Genomic DNA, 17459 nt, shown 5'->3' with positions numbered 1-17459 from the left:
CATGAGGCTACTGCTTTTTCCAACAGGAGTGTCTAGATAGATTGCTATACAAACATAATTTAGCAGCAGGATTATAGCACAACAGCAACGCTAGTGAATTTCTTTGCTTAGATAGATATTAAATCCCATTTTTGAAAGTGATCTTAGAGAGTAAGGGTTAGTCTAGGTGGACAGGTTGCAAAGCTATAATCTAAGGTATGAATTTAAACAACTGTAGTTGTACTGGTGGATTGGGGTCACACACTTTCTGTTGCAAAAGTCTCTTCAGAAGAAGTTCAAGTGAATGAGGCCATTTGTAAGTGAACATGAGTTATATGGGGAGATTAACGGGTGCAAGTGTATTTGTTCAAATTCACACTTTACACATGAGTGGGAAAACTTTCCTGTGTGGACAAACCCCAAGATCCACTCAGCAAAATAAAGGTTATCATATGCCTGTTGCTTTTTAAAATGTGGAATAGAGGTTGGTAATGCATGGAGGGGACATTTTAGAGTGACAGCCAGCATATCCCTCTGTATAGTACCTCCTAAGACTCTGTGGTGGTACCAAACTATTTCTGACTCAGAAGGAAGAGTGTCATCTACTAAGCCACTGGCACCATTATTTGCAATTCCTTGGGGATCTTCCATCCAAATAGCGACTGCTTAGCTTGTCAGATCTGTTGCATTGCAGTAGGGCTGTTCAGGCACAGTTACTGAAAAGAGGGAAAGAGAAAAGAAGTCTCTTTAATTTCTGTTGTCTTTCATTCTGATGACATTTATCAAACTTCCTCTGTCTGAGAAGTTCAGCTCAGATGTGCTCCTCTGCCTTCTTACAAGTGCCTTTGCGATGGGAAGAGAGGATTAGCCAATGAACAGCACTTGCCTGGAGAAAAGGGATGACTGGATGAAGGAGAAGGGAAGAGACAGGGAAGATGCACTAAAGAGGAAAAAAAACTATCCCCAAAGCAAATGAGTACAAACAGAGGAAGGGGACAGAGGAAAGGAAAGAGCCAGAGAAATAAATTAGTTAAGATTCCATGAAAGGTTTTTTAAGTTCTCAGACTGCAATCTTTAAAATACCTGTGGAAACAAGTGCATCTTTACTATTATGTCTGCCTGTGTCCTTGCCCCACAATTAATTCTGTATCATGCAGTCTCCAGTCTTCTCCTGCATTTCCCACTATCTTTTGTTCCTCAGTCAGTCCTCTCTCTGTACCTTCAGGAGTTTTTTAATCCCCTCCTCCCCCAGTCCTGGGCCTGAAAGGGCTGCAAGAGGTTTCTTCTCCCATTTCTAAGACAGAGGGACAGCCTCAGTGGATCCTGTGCACGCACCCTCCTCTTTCACAGGATAGATCAGGGGATTCATGCCATTGTTTCCCGGAGGAGAAAGGGCCCTGAGGGAGCAGAGCTGTGCGTCGAGTTTTTTCTGTGTCTCTCCCCCTTCTTCTACAGTCTTTGATCCTGGCGCTGGGAGGACTGAAAGCTGTCTCTGCCTCCTGCAGCTGTGTTGATTAACTGCCTTTCCTAAGGGTGGTCATTTGGAGAAGGCCGCCCATCAGGGAAAGAGGTGATATGACAGGGTGGGCACATCAGTGACTGCCTTGCTGTTTCAAAATGTTCTTTCCCAGGCCTGTAACCCTTGACAGCTTGATATGTATTAGGCAGTGGTAGTATGCACCTGTCTGTGTCTAGGAGAGTACTGAGTGTGTGCTGTAAGGCGCTGGCAGTACGAGTGCAGGGACCAGATCCATGAACTGTCTCTTTTAAAAGCCATTACAGCTCAAGTACACTCATTTCTGCCATCGGCCATGGGCACCCCGACTTTAACCAGCTGGTAGAGCTGTGGCCTATTTCCATTAGATCAGTTCCAACAAAGGAGGAGACCACAGCTGTCCTCATCCTGAGCTCAAATCTCAGCAGAGCGTGTAGCCGAAGTCTCATGCTAAGACAAAGCCCTGTATGCTGATAAGTTTAGGCTCTGCTGGCCACTTAATTGTATACAAAAGGAGTGACTGAAAAATCCTCTGTAATGAGCATGACCTGACTGAACAGAGCTGTGCTTGCTAATGATGTTGATGAGTTTTGCATGTGGGTAGCAATGAGCCACACGGTTTAACTCCCAGGAAAACTAATGGTCCTTCAGCTGCTGGTTGGTCTTTCTTTCTGCTAGGCTGATTGCAGCACATCATACATACTTTTCTTCTGTCACACATCTAGCTTCTTTGTGTGTCAGAACGAAGACACTGAAGGGATGCTGCATGCTGTATTGGTAGAATCTTCCATCTTCTCAGAAAGATGTGTTAGATAACTTGATTTTTCAGACACAGATCTGGGCTCTTTGTGGCTGAAAGAATATCATAGTGGTGACAGCTGCCCTTGAAGTTCAGAGATCAGTTGCAGCACTACCCAATTCAGAGAGTTTTCAGTGCTTATGAAGACTTGTCTTCGGTCTGGAAATCTGTAGAGAACACACTTTGGGAGATTTCCCGTAGTTCCTGTACTGGTCAGAAGAACAGCTCTTCTGTGTGGCTTAACCTTCAGCTGAGAGATGGTTGAGAATAAAGGGATGGAAATCACGCAGAAAGGCAAAAGTAAGCAGGTTCATTTTAGGCCTTGCGTTTGGAGCAAGAAGGTTCACAGGTGATTCTTTCTTCATATGAATCATTCTGGTAAACTGCAGATGTCCCAAGGGCTACAGCTCCATCCTCTTTGGTACCAGCTGCAACCAGACATGGAGAGGAAAGGCTGCACCAAATGGGATTTTTGAAACAGAGAGGTCAAACTGCATAACCCAACCCAGGTATATGTTTCAGACTACACCTGCTATAAATGGAAATAGCCAAAGGTAAAGTAATTCCTTGATTTCCTATGCTTACTGATATCTGCTGAACATACAACATATCCTTGCCGATAGCATTTCTGTTTCATGTTGCTGTCCAACTGCAAGGAGATTATACATTTAGCATCTGTCTATCCATCCATCAGCATTATCAGTTTCTTAAGGCACCCATTAATGTGGTGGTTCAGCATCTGTCTTGTTTGCCACCAGCTCTCTGCATTCTGCATCTCTCTTGGCAGAAAATTTCCTGTCTACTATGGGCACTTCCTACTTTGTGTCTCACCTCAGGTAGAGACTTACTTGCTCTCTCTCATGGAGATTTTCTTTTTGTTTCATTTTGTTTTCTTGCTCTTTCTTTGTGGCTTTTCCTTAATGTAAAATAAAAGTCAGGGAGGTTGAAACATTTAGTCTTACTGCTAGAAGGCAGAAGCATGACTTGCAGTGCATTGGCATTTCCTGATGGCACAGGACACCATTATACCAGCTCACTTTTGCGAATCCTGACTTGAAGAGCTTCCCAACTTGAACGCCTTACTTGTGATTAAGAAACATGTTGGCATTTTCATTATTCAAAGGTATTAAAAGAGCCATCCCAGTATGTTGAAAAGTGGCTGATTTAGACACTGAAACACATGTACAGGAGAACATCCTGACCTTTTAACTGCCAAGCTATTAGCCATGCAGTGAGGTAGAGAACTCCATTGCTGAATCTGCCAGTACCTGTTATCTACAGAGACTAAATTGTTCTATATGGAGCTGATATACCCTGGAAGCTCAGGGCAATTAGCTGTGGATGATGGGAGTGGAGTATAACGACAAGTCCTCAGGGCCAAAGTGCTCAGCTGCTCCACTCTTGCAGATCTTGGGCACCTTACAGGACCCAACCTTCACTCTTAACTTGAGCTTTACCCTTGGCATGCAGATAATCAAGAGGTTGGACTAACTGGGGTAGAAAATTGTGGTAAACACTGTACATGGAGTTTCAAAGCTCTGTTGATGAAGGCTGCTGATTACGGGAACAGCACAAGCCAAATAGTTTTGACTCTTTTTCTTCTTCTCCTTAAAAAAGAAGAAAAGTAGAAGCTAAATGCAGTCTAATCCCTGTCCATAGCTGAAGCACTAACTTACCGTGTCTTGTAACAGCATTTAGAAATTGTGATGTCATTATTCTGAGCATTGTACAAAGATCTATCAAAGAATTGGTCTGTTCCTCAGAAAGCTTGGGATCTAAGGTCCGGATCCTGCAAAGCCTTAAGAACATATTTAGCAGTTTGTTGCAATTGTTACTGATAATAACTGGTATTACAGAACATGCAGTTCCCAAGCATAAATCAGGAGCCCAGGCTGCAAGGCCCTCTAACAATATGCAGTAGAGAGTGTTCCACCATCGACAAGTTTACAGTCAAAATATTGAGCATGGACCCTCTGTGGGATTTCTCGTAGTGCATACAAATTCAATGCATGTGTAAGGCTTTGCAGAGACTGTGCATAAAATAAAGGGAAAGATAAGAAATAGATACAAGAGAGATATAGGTGGAAGCATAAGGTAAAAATGTAATGTAATATTAAGAATATAAATCTGAGATGGAATTGAGAATATTCCAAGAGCTTGATTTTTTTCTGCACCATTAATTTGATCTCATTGCACACCAGAATATATATAGATTCTCTGTTCTTATTTTACCTGTAAAATGTACAATTTCACATATAATAGTGTGATAAATAGGATGTACAATGGGGTAGAATCAGTGGTGCAGGAGAAACTATAACATATGGCATAGCTTGACTTCTAAGTGCTTGGTTTCTCAGTCTTAATGTTTTAGCAGTGTTGAAATTTTTGTACTGTAGATATACTTTGTATATACCAATCCACAAGAATCAGGTGAAAGAGGAGCCAAATTCAGCCATGTAGCAGCAGAGTGTCTTTAAGGAGAAAGACCTGACGGACTTGTTGCAAAGCCCATCTGTTTGAAAAACCATTTGTGGAGTGCTGATGCAGCTGGAGTGGGATTCTGTCTGATGGAAATAAGTGGCTGATAATTTTTATACAGGAGAGCTGGGGAAATGTGGGAAGAAAAATATTGTTGCATTGGTTTTGGTTATCCTATTTTGTTGTCTTGTTTGCTAATAGCTGGACTTCCTTGAGGATCTTTTCCTGTTTCAAAATCAAAATAAATAAGCAATACATTTTTTTTTTCCCTATAACCTTGGGGATAATCTAAACTGACTCTTCAGAATGATGGAATTTTCTCCTGTGGAGTGGGGAGTGGTGGGGTTTAGACTGTGTTATTTTAGACAGATATTTATTTGGATAGAGTGAAAAGCCTGAAGATGATAAATGGCCTGTATTTGCACATTTCCCAATGGAAATGCTAGCATTATTGTAGACCCATTTCCCAAATCTGATCCAAAAGGCATGCTTCATACTCAGGTCTCTTCCTAGTGCTTTATACCATCATAAAGACTTTAGTATCCCATCAAGACATATTAACATTTTTTCTTGAGCTGGGATGGCCTGAAAGTGGCTTATTTTCCAAAACTCATCATGCCCTCTCTTGGTAACAAAGAAGTCCCATATATCCTCACTTTCAGTGTTCTTAGAAGCCTATGGAGTGTAGGAAGCTGTGATGTGACAGTAGAATAAGTAAGAGCTCAGATGAAGTCTATGAAAATACAGCCAAAGGGTCTGAGTAAAAAATCATTTTTGCCAGTATTACCTTTTAACACTGTGATGACCACAGCTCAGTTTTTGTTGTCTCCTTTCTTAAAGGAGGAAACATGGAGTGCCAAGAATATACAGTAGGAGAAGGTAACAGATGATATATGGAAGCATGATGTATAAACATAAATATATGATGGAAAACATCCCATAACCCAAGCCAATTTTTCCCCTTCTTCCTTCTTTCCCTTTCATATCAGATAAGTTAATATTTTATTTTCATGCAGCTGTAGGATAGACATATATTATTGAAGGGATTGTGTTTTCCAAGAGTTTCTCCCCTTTCCCTGGCTTTCTGTGGCAGATAAAGGAAATTTTAAAAAGGAAAATAAATAATCACTTTTAGGGCTGGAGCCATGACAGTACCAAAAGTTCTATCCAAACACTTGCAGAACTACCCTCTGCATGGTTAACTTTGTGCCTCAAGTCCTATTTGTCTTACTGGGACACTCCTTGGATCAACAAGTCCATTCTCTTGAGACAACTATGTGAGGTTTGTTTCTTAATAAGTTACAGAGCTGTCCAAGGGCTGAATATGGAGTTTATGGTCAGAAGGATGGCATCTTGCTCCCAGCCCAGCCTGTGATTTTGGGTGCTACAACTCTGTATGTCTCAGTTTCTCTATCCAAAAGCAGTGTTTACCCATTTATCTAGCATGCTATGAAATACATGTGTGAAAAGCTCTAAGGAAAGAAGTGTACAGTAGTATTGGAGTTTCAGACCCAGCAAACTTGCTGTTGTTGTTTTTCCTGGAACAAACCTGAGGGTTTCTTATCCAGAGAATTGGGATGATTTCAGATACCATGAATGCAAATCAATTCAGCAGAGATTTTCCTGGTTTCAGTTTGACAGAGAAGACAGGGTAAAGCTAGAAAGTTTGGATCCACACTTGAATTTCCCAAATAGGAAACCCTGCACAAAATCTGGTCAGAATCTCCAAATACAGGATACTGATCTATCCTGTTAAAATCACTACTCCAAACCATTCCTCAGCCTGCTAAGGCATGAATGTGTTGATGATTTTTTTTGGAGTTTCAAGTACCCAACAGCATCTGAAAACAGATGGTTTTACAGAGCAAGAAGGTGCCTCCTCTAGACCAGGCATAGAGGAGTGTCTCTAGCCCTCTTTTTCTCTGGTCTCTTTGTAAATCTCTGAGTAAGATGTAGCAGAGATTTAGTGCCTTGACCCTTAGATAACACATATATTTAGGTCATGTTTGTTTCCTGCATTTCAGATGCAACTGAGCTCTTCTAGAGTGTATCCTTACTGGTGCAAATGTCTTTTAGAAAAAAAGCTGAAGTGAGTAAAGCTATCCTGTGGGCTGATCTAAAAGCTATTCCTTTCTGGCTTTTGCTGATGGTAGAAAGTAGCGTATTTGTGAGCTGAGGGCACTGGGTGCAGGATGGCCATCTGCCTTACCCCCAGGAGTTCAGCGAGAAGCTTTGTAATCTCCTGATGCACAGTGAGGCATTTACCAAGTTCTGTGCAATATCGTCAGTGTCAGTGCAGCAAAGGTGTTGGCAGCGTTTAGAAACCCAGAGCATTGCTCTTCAGGAAAATCACAGGAGTGAAAGCTGCCCTGCCTTGCCCTAGGCCCTAACCTTCCCCTTCTGCCCCCAGGGCCACCCCCAGCATGAGCCCCCTTTTGCTTACTTCACCTCTCAGAAGATCCGCACAACTGTAGCAGAAATTTGCCTCCTCCCCTGCATCCTCCTCCTTCCCAAACACAGGCAGAAAGAAAATTCAATTAAGCAAGTGATTTGCTGTTGTGTTTAAGTTACAATAGTAGTAATCACACCAATTATAGAAATCAGGTTGGCAATCATGGACCCTGCCCTCTGGGTTGCTATTAACTTCATTCCAGTGTGTGATTTCCCTCCGCCCTGCTGAAATTGGTGAATGTCACCTGTGTATATCCCTGCTCCTTCAGGGTGTAATAGCATCTTTAAAGCCTAACAACCAATTGCTGCCCTCACACGTGTAGTCAGATTTATCCCTACCTCTCTCTGTTACAATAATGAGTGGGTAGCAGCTGTAGTCAAATGCTGTTGCAGTATTCTCCCTCTGCCCTCCCTCCCTTTTCCCCAGCAAGCAATAGTTTGAACCTTAAGCAGTATCTTGGATCTTAGTGGAAACATTTCCTAGGCCGTGGGGAAAAAATAATTACAAAACTGCCTAGGATTTTTTTTTCCATTTTCCCTTTTTTTTCTTTCTCACTCTATCTTTCTTTCTACTTGGGTGAATCTTCTTTATTTATTAAAACTGTACCATGAGAAACACCATTAAATATGATGGCAGATCTCTCCTTTTTTTCCTCCACTCCCATCCCCAAGATTATCAGTGGAAATCTGTTCATAGCCAAGACTTTGTTGCAATGAAAATTTAGCTGTGATTTTTTTTTCTTCTTCTGTTAATCCTGTGAGTGTGGACAGGTTGCTTCTTGAATTCCTCTTGTTAGCTCTTCCTCCAGCTGTAAAGGCTAGGGAATACAAGATCCAAAATTCATTTGATTATTAGAACTTTTTAAGAAAGAAGCTGTGAGTCCAGTTTCTTCAGCTCAAGTAGGAGATGATGCTTCATTCTGCCAGTGAAATGCAGATTTGCAGTGTTTCAAATGTGGCCCCTTATGTTGAGATGCAGCTGCTCCGGATGTCCAGATACCCTCCAAAAATAGAAACATCAACATCAGTCTCTACTTTTAAAAAGAAATTGGTCATTGCTAGATTGTACACATGTGTATACTCAGGGCAGACTTGGTTTGTGACACGTGGAGGGAATGAGATGGGGTGACAAATGGTTGCTGACACTATTTTTAAAGGGCTTTGAGATCTTTGAATGCTGACTGCCTTGTAGAAGTGACAGAGGAAATGGACTTGTTCTTATTGATACTGTTCTCTCATTGCTGCCTTGCTCACTCCCAGGGCTGGGAAATCTGCTCACATCTAGGGGCCAAAATGAACTCTAGTTTAAGGTTAGAGTGCTCCATCAAAGTGTTATCCTGCATGTCACTCCAGTACCGTATGCCCACTCCACCTGCCTTTTCTGGTACACAGCTGCTCCTCTGTAGCAGGCAATAGCCTATTTCTATTGTACTCCTACCTTTTCTGCAGTCAGTGTATCTGGGTCAGGCATTCTTTGGTCATTCATGGTATTTGTTACGTCCAGAAAAGAGCGCGTTAGGAGGATGCTAATTTAGTTGCTTGTTCAAAAGTCAAATTAGCTTCTCACTTCTCGGTCCGCCTTTTTTGGATCATTGTTTTTCCTGTGGTTGGTCTGCTGTATTATTTACACTTTTCACAAGAGAGGTGGAGAGCCATCTGGATTTGGTGTGCAGCCAAAACCAGTCTGAATGCCCACAGAATTAAGACAAAGTTGCCATGTATTGGGAATATCAAACCTGTTAACAGGTACAAGTGCAGCTCTGCAGTTGCATTTTCCCAGCATACTCTGCTTGGTAAATTGGGCAGCATTGATGCATTTAAAGGATTCTCTTTGTTATGCCTATCATCTACTGCCTGCCTCATGCTACAGCTCTTTAAACAAGCTCATTACAAATTTGTGATGCGCTTGGCTCCACACGTCCACATGGCAGAGTTAGGACTAGGCTGGTAAACAAAGTAACTATAAGGACCCTGCTTCTGCCAATGTTGCTGAGTGGGTGCATCCATGCCATCTTGTAAACAGGCTGCCTTGAATTGCTGCTGTGATAAGGATCTGCCTCTTATCTTGAGCTTCTCAGGCTGGGTCCTGAGCAAGCTGTCCAAGAGGCTTGGTTACACTTCTCTTCCTGTCAATAGGAAAGGAAGGGTCCTGTTTCAATAGGAGCACACCTTGTGAGAGAAACTGTGTAGAAAGATTAAATCTGGGTGTGGACGTTCAAGCAAGTGACCACTCCTGCGTTCCTTTCTGTCTCTATGAAGTGCATTTCTCCATCAGTTTCTTGTGCTGTTACATGACATTAGCCCATGCTAAGAGAGAGACACTCTAGATGTCCCAGAGTGTCCTGACAGCACCTGAAGAGAGCAACCCACAGACACAGCTCTCTCCTCATTCAGCCTGGCCCAGCTGCACTTGGAAGCAAGGAGGCCACTTCCCATGGGTGCTCCAGCTTCGCACATTGTGCTGCCATGCTGGGCAGTGCTGTTTGCGGTATCACTTTTTGCAGCGGCCTGAGTGCCTGTGTAGCTGAGGCTGATGTTGCAGTGTGTTGGGGTATGAGAGCAGCACTGGGCTAGGTGCCTGGCTGTTCTCAGAACGGTTCCCAGGGCGAATGCTGGTTATATAATCATACAGAAAAGAGTAGTTTAATCTTAGAGAAGGGAACAGATGGGGAAGGGAAATGGCAGTGTTTCAGGATTTGCAGGTGCTACTTGCCATGGTGCAGCTTTTGGTTGGGTGCAAGGTGAAGTTTTGTTGGCTGTTCTGCCACCTTTACTGGCCTGTGGGCTGAGGGGCCTTTTGGCTCCAGGGGAGGCAGGGGAGAGGGGGAGGCTGTTATGTCTGAGCTGGACCCCTGGAGCTTTCATTCCTTTGTGCTATCCTGTCCTGAGCTGCACCAATGAGTAAATCTCCCCCTGCTCTTCACCTGCCAGAGCCCAGGCGATGAAGGATCAGGTGGCTGGTAAAGTAATCAATCTGGAGAGCTTTTAGCAGCACGTCCTGCCACTGTTTGACAGCACATCTCTGTCAAGGAGACTGTGTCTTTCCTTGATCAATAAATCAATCTGTCTTTTTTTACCTTTGTGCACCAGCATGTCAGTCATTTCATGCCATGGACAACGCAGAGCTGGCACTCAAGTGGCATGGAAAATATACCCCTTCCCCCAGGCCTTTCAGGGGTGAATGAAAGTCCAAGGCCTCTGCTGGAGCTGTGCCCTTTCCCAGGTAGCCAGGGATGGAGCTGATCCAAATTCTCTGTTACCTGTCAGGATCGCTGGATGGCATCTGCTGTTCAGGACAGTTCCCATATCAGGATGTCTCCATGGTGTGTTGGAGTGTTTTCCTGAGAAGCCTTTGACTCGTATCTGCATAAGGCACAGGATATGAGGTGCCCCTTCAGTCCCAGAGTCAGCTCTCTCTGCCAGCAGCCTCTGCAGCGTGGCTGTCTGCATTTCCCCTTGCATCCCTCAAGACCCCACCCTCCATGTGCTGTAGGGATGTCTGTGCGGTGTTCTGGAGACAAAAAGCATGATCTCCCCTGGCTTATTGCTGATGGTGGCACCGAGGGCTTTGTCAGGTCAGTGCCAAGTGCAGGCTGATGCGTTCTGCTGACATCTGCTAGATGAGGTTCAGTGCTGCTGGTCTGGGGCTGGCATTGCACCCAGGGTGAGTGCTGCTCGGATGGTGGGCTGAGCTGAGCTGCCTGGATCTGCCTGTTAAGGTTTCTGGAGACATAGCTTGTGTCAGCCTCAATCTCCGATTTATCTCCTCTTGTTCTCACTGTCACAACTCTTTCCTGTGAATGCAGAGTGAAGAGGGCAATAACATTGGGCAAAGAGGGACTGAAATAGCTGCAGCATCAAAGCCTTAATGTGAATGATGCTGGCACACTGTGACATGTTTGCTTATTTACTAAGGACTGGATTGAGGGTCACCAAAGTCAGTTCTTGCTTAGGAATATCAGTCTGTAATATCAAGATGAAAGGCTTTCTCTCCCTCAGAATCTCCTCCACAAAACTGGGATGTGAGTATGTGAAACAAGAAAACAACTGATTTGGATATTTCGTTGTAATCTAGGGCATCTCCCTTGGTTTCCTTTAGCTCCTGGCTGTTTTGGCAAATAGCTTTGCTTTCCTCCAGTCACTTTCGCCCTAAGATCTGCAATTCCAAGTCCAAGATATACAAAAGGGGGGCCCGCGTTTGGATGCCGTAAAAATGCTTCAGATTGGGCTTGAGAATTCCTCAGGCTAGTTTAGAAATATTTCGAAACAGAAACAGAGGTGTAGAGAGACTGGAAATTTCCCTATGGAGTCACAAGGAGTCACTGAGACACATCAGAGTCATACAGGAGGCCTGTGGCAGCACCAGACAGGAACCCATATTATCCTGTCCCCTACCTTTATGCTTTAACAACAAGATCAGCTTTCCTCTCTAGACCCATCTAATTGTATCCTTAGGCTATCATGACTATAACTACACTGCTGCTCTAATTAGGCTTATGGTTCAACATCTTTCTTAATTTCTTCTTTCTTGAATTTCTTTGAAATGCTTTAGACAGCCGGCCTAACTTAACCAGTCTGTCGTCACCTAACACCCTTCCTCTCTCCCTCACTCCCCCCTGGATGTGGCTATGGCACACCAAGCCTAGAGATGTACTGTAGTGCTGTGTCGTAGCTCCTCTGTAGCTAATGGCTGATGGAGCCTCTCCTTTCATTTAGGGGTCTGGGAGGTGCAGCTGTGAACAGGGATACAGGAGTCCTATCCCCATCATTGCTGTGAGGTTCAGGGGGGTCTTGATATGCTGCATAGTGACATCTGCAAAATTCCTGGATGGCCCTGGATTTGTTCTAGTATTAATTGTTCTTACTTCTTTCTGGAGGTCAGACACTGCCATCAGTTGCCAGATCCTCAGAGAGTTTAGAGAGAAATGGGGACTAACAGCTTAATATGTTGTTCTTGCCTCAAAAAAGTGACACGATAAAAATAGCCTCTTCTTCCTCTGTGTCTCTAATTCCTGTGTGACTCCAGGTCAGTTTTGCTCACTCTCAGACACAAAAGAAGTTTTTGCCATCTCTTCCTCCTGTTCACCAAAGAGATCCAGGAGAAAAACATGCAGTCTCTCAGCAGGATTGCTAACTAAGGTGTAATTGAAAAATTGGAATTATTCTTGGCAAGAAGAAAAAAACAAAAAACCCAAAACACAGCAGTTTAGTCCATAGATCCTTGCCTAGATCTGCATGGTTGAGAATAAAACTAAAGAGCGACTAGCCACTTAAATCCTTCAGTAGAACACAGCAGGAATCACAGATTTATAATAAACACAACATATGTATCTATTTGCAAGGAACAACTTCTTCAGAAGGTTATCCTTTAAACATTTTGGCCAACCAGACACTTGCAAAGTCTTTACAACATAAGCAGGCTTGCCTCAGACCTACACTGGTGTTGTGCCACGTACTGCCTGCTCCTCATAATACCAACGTGTAGGGTAGTTTGTGGGGCAAAGGAAATAACCTCAGGCCTTTCAGTCTTCTGGTTGCCACAGCCCAGCCCCTTTTCTCCCCCTCTTTAGCTCTGCTCAGGGGAAAATACACTTCTTCCCCTGTGGGATTTTTCAGTAAAAAGGTATAAAACATTTCTCCTTCTCTTACTGCTGTAATTGCTGTGAACAGCTGTTTTTTTATGGGGGCTGTTGTCTGCTCAGAGAACCTTTTTAAAGATAAGAAAAATTCAGATCATCAGAAGTGGGCTGCAGTCTACATTAACGAGGTGTGCAAAATCTCCCTGCTCCAGCCCGTCCCACATGTAAGAAACAAAAAGCCCTAAGGTTGCTTCTCTGTTAGGTTTGAACAAACACATCTCTTCTTCAGCATACCTACATATGGAGTATGTGGAGGGGGGGTCCCTCCAGATCTGGGCATGGAGGTCCCTTATTCCCAGCAAGAGTTTGTTCTTTCTCTGCCAGCTCTGCCCCCCAGCTCTACTGTCCAGGCTTGTTAAAATAGCTTAATTCAAAGGACCCCTAACCACAACCAAAGCTTGTGAAGCAGAACGCTTCATGTCCAGTGAGATCTGGGGCCTTCCTGGCCTGCTGCGTAGGCACTCTCCTCTAGCAGCCTCTCCACTAATGTCTCTTCTGCCTAGCCTGAGAGCTTTGAGAGGGGGTGTCCCAAGGAAAAGGCAGAAATATGCCCTTCTGTCACCATGATCAGAACCTTAGAGCTGCTTGAGAGAGAAATGGTGGTCATGGCCATGTTTCCTCGTGAGTTGGTGACCTGCTGGCTCGCGGAGGAAGGCATCAGGTAGGCACTGCAGACCTGTCAAATGAATCTGAGACCTTCCCCACCAGCCGTCACTTGAGACTCTGTGGCAGATTTGTTACGGCTAGATGTGACCTCCCTGGTGTTGTCTGAATGCAGGGTGGCTGCTCAGTTCATCCTACCTAGTTTTGCCTTCTCTGTTACACACGGAGCAGTTGCTCACCTTCTGTCTGGTGCTGTGATGTGGCTGTTGTGCAGCTGCTGCCTGGGCTCCCCAGAGATGGCTGCATTTCAGTGGCAGGTGAAGGAAAGTGGTCCCACAGCGGGTATTGTTAGTAGCACTAGAACGTACTGTGTTGCATGGGAACAACATTATGACTCAAAGAAGAACTGAGAATGAGGATAAACATTTCACTGGTTTCTTGTCATTCCACAGGTAGAAGAAATAGAGAAGCCGGGTTGGGGCTTAGGGAGGTACTCATTTTCAATTAATTCCTCCTGCAACCCTCCCCAAACACAAGGTCTAGATACAAGGGAGCAGGGAAGCAAAAGCGGATTCCCAGGTAACTGTGCAATTCTGCTAGCTGAGGGGCTTTAAGGACAGCTGTCAACTATAGTAAGACTTGCACTAAATTCACAGGAGTTAGCTCTTTGCATGTCAAATGATGTAAGGAGAAGAGACTCACTGATGTGTACAGAAACAGAAGAGTCACCAAGCCAGCTGAGGAGGAGAGAAGAAAATGTTGCTTACTCAAAGGGAAAAAATAAGGAGGGGAGGGTGGTAATCCTGTCTGAGAGGAATTGCCTGCTCTCCTGTTCCCATTTTCGCAGACCTTGTTGTTAGGCAGAAGTCACTCCACAAGCATCCCTAGATTACTAACTCACAGGGAATCAAAACTCCACAAGCCCTGAGATATGGTGGTGTGCACTGCATTGGGACTTTGCTAAAGGTAAAAGCTGGCTTCAGAAGTGGTATGGAGAAGGACTTACAGCAATGCACTGTCCTTTTGAAACTTCCCATGCACCCTGGGTCTCCAAATGCTTTTGTTGTTCCCTGCCCAAAGACTTATAAATAGGTAGGCCCTGGTTGCCCACTGCCTGGCCCCACGTGCAGAGGAGCTCTGGCATTCTGCCTCCACCATGTTTCATACCCACCCTCCCTCAAACCACAGAAGGTTCAAGGTGAAGGAGAATCTGACCCAAAATGTGTCCTGGGTGGATGGGAGTTAATCGTCTGTTGCCCCATTTCTCTTACCATTTCCTAGGACCCTTCCTGCAACTCCCATCAGCTATTCTGTTGCTATCAGCACCAACACTTCTCTCAGCAATTGGTGCACAGTGGCTTAATGTTTGCAGTCAGATACAGCCCAGCATCACCCAGAGCACCCAGCTGCAAATTCTCACCCACATGCCCATTGAACAGTGGCCCTCTTGTCCCAGACCACTCCAAGTCCAACAGAGGCAAGCAGCATGGGTGAGATGGTGCAGGCCAGGCCTCTGCCCAGGGCTGTGAAGCCATTGTGTGCTGGGGGAGCTTCCCAGGCCAGGGTGAAGGCTGCCCCACAGCTGCTTCTTCCAGGGGGTGTGAGGAATCAGGCTGCCCCCACAGCAAATCCCTCCGTAGGGTCAGCCGGCTGCCTGGAAGGCTGTGAAAGTGGTCAGGGCTTAAACTGTGGGGAAAGTGAGGGTGAACGAGAAAGCCAGCGAAGCAAAAGCAGGGAACAAGCTCTGACTGCAGATGGATTTTGCCCTCTTCTGTTAGCATCCTGCAACAGACCTGAGCTGCTGCCTCAGGCTGGCCCTGCATTGCCTTGCTTGGTGCATTTGACTGTACAGATACTATCAACAGCCACTCGTATCCTCCCCCCAGTCTCATGCTGGTTACGAGAAGGGAGGCGAGGGATTATGACTGAAGGCTCCAGGGAGCTAAGCTTTGAAGCCAGACAATTGTGCCATAAACAAGGGCATTTTACTTTCAGGTCAGAAGATACCACGCTGGGGCAGGGAAGTTGGTGGGGGTATGAGAGGGAGCAAATAGTTTCAGGAATAGGAGAGTCACATAGCTGTGGGGTGGCTGTCAGTGGCTGAACAGATCTTGGAGGTAGGTGTCAACATATATTTTTACCCCCAAAATCCACTTGTGAAACTATGTCTGTGGCTGTCCTAAGAGGTGTCAGTACCTGAATACTAGCCTCACAGGAACATGAAGGCAGGATGCTCCCACAGGCCCAGTCTCATGGTGGATGGTGGGAAGGGGTGATAAAGCCACTAAAGTAACATCTGTGATTGCACTGACCTCCTACCCTCTGGCATACAAATATTCGTGTGTCTAACAGGCAAGCAAAGCTTGCAATCATTGCCAGGCGACAGCTGTGCAAAATTAGACACCAAAACTCAGCCTGGCTTACTCACTGATACAAGTATTAGGTGGGGAGGATTTGAGGGGAGCAGGTGGGGGAAAAGGAAGTAATAGAATGGGCCTTATGGATTACTTGTGCAGGTAATCTTTTTTTCTGGTGAGAACCAGTGGTTTCACACATCTTCAATGGGGTAAGCTTGTGTACAGGACTGGAAATGTTATACTATTGGCTCAAATCTGCCCTCATAACTGATCTCCTAGGCCATGGAGGCAGGCTCATTACAGCCAAGTTCTCCTTCTAGAGCATGTGAAGACTGTGTGCCCCAGCCAACCCAGTGGCCCAAAGAGCCTGGTACCTCTGAAAGGGCTAATAGAGGCTGCCTGTGAAATGTCCGTGAGGAGGCAAGGTAGAGCATGTTGCACTTCTGGTTTCTGCGAGGACTTCTTTGGAGCAGGGATGCTCCATGGAGGGAGGCTCTGGAGCACCATGAGTATAGATGAAGAGGAGAGCTGTGAGAACAGAGAACTTAGACCGGATCTTGGTGCTAGCCATTTTTTCAGGTTTGTGGTGTCTCCCCACCAGACTACCTGATTGGTTCTTGCTTGAGCAATTGCATTCTTCAGGCCTCAATCCCAGAGGCTTTTTCTTATTTTGTTGTTCACCTTTTGTGCTGGGATTCAGTAGGAAGGTTTTAGTTGCCTTATAAATAATCCCTTTCTCTCCAGAGGGACCTCTATGCGTGACTCAGTGCATGCTGTTAAACAGCTATGTGAGTGGTGGTGGCTTTTCCATAGTGACTGAAGTGACTCTGATATATGCAGGGTCAATGGTGTTTCAGAGTCTTCTTATGGATGTGTGCTCCACGAACTTAACATACGAGGGCTCAGAGAGCCAGCTGAGATAAAATTCCAGTGATCATCTCTTTCTGGTGGTTGTCCAGTCATTATTTTAACAACAGTCTGACTAAAATGTAATTCCAAGAGTGAGCTAGGAAGATGTGTGCTTCAGAGCTATTTTAACCTCTTGCTTACATTCTAGCTGAAGTCAAATCTGCTGGCCAAACCCATTTCTTTTCAGCCACTGTCAGGAAGGTTTTGTCTCTACAGCTGTCCTGAGCTTGCTCCAGGGCCCAGCTGGAGTTAACTGAAGTGAGGTAAAAACCTTATAAAAACCTTTACAGCTTTCTACCCCAGGGCAATGTTGAATAACATCTGATCCCCACTGCAGAAAAACAATGTCACCCTTCAAAAATGGGTGTGTAGAATAGTCCTGCCTGCTGGGGAGAGTTTAGATACTCCCCAGAAAAAGATCTGGAAGCATACCCCAGCTTTCCTGGCCACTCGAGAAGAGATTTGTATCCAAGTGTTCCTGAGAGCATCTTCCAGCACATCACTCCCTTTCTCTTTTCATCCAGTTATTCTGCATTTATCTATGGCCTTTGTATCTCTTGGCTCCAGCTCAGGCCAGACATGGGCAACTCACCAAGACACCTGTTTCTGCATCATTCCCAGTCTCTTTGGGTTATTTATTTATTTTCCTCCTCTTCCTGTTTTAGAAACTCAAGAGATTCAGGTCGCTGGGAAAAGCACCTAGCCTTCTGCATGCAGATTGTACCCACTCCAGAGCCAGCAAATTCCAG

Source organism: Apteryx mantelli, chromosome 1 (assembly GCF_036417845.1).
Source record: "Apteryx mantelli isolate bAptMan1 chromosome 1, bAptMan1.hap1, whole genome shotgun sequence".
Lineage (NCBI taxonomy): Eukaryota > Metazoa > Chordata > Aves > Apterygiformes > Apterygidae > Apteryx > Apteryx mantelli.
Note: the sequence above shows the minus strand (reverse complement) of the source record.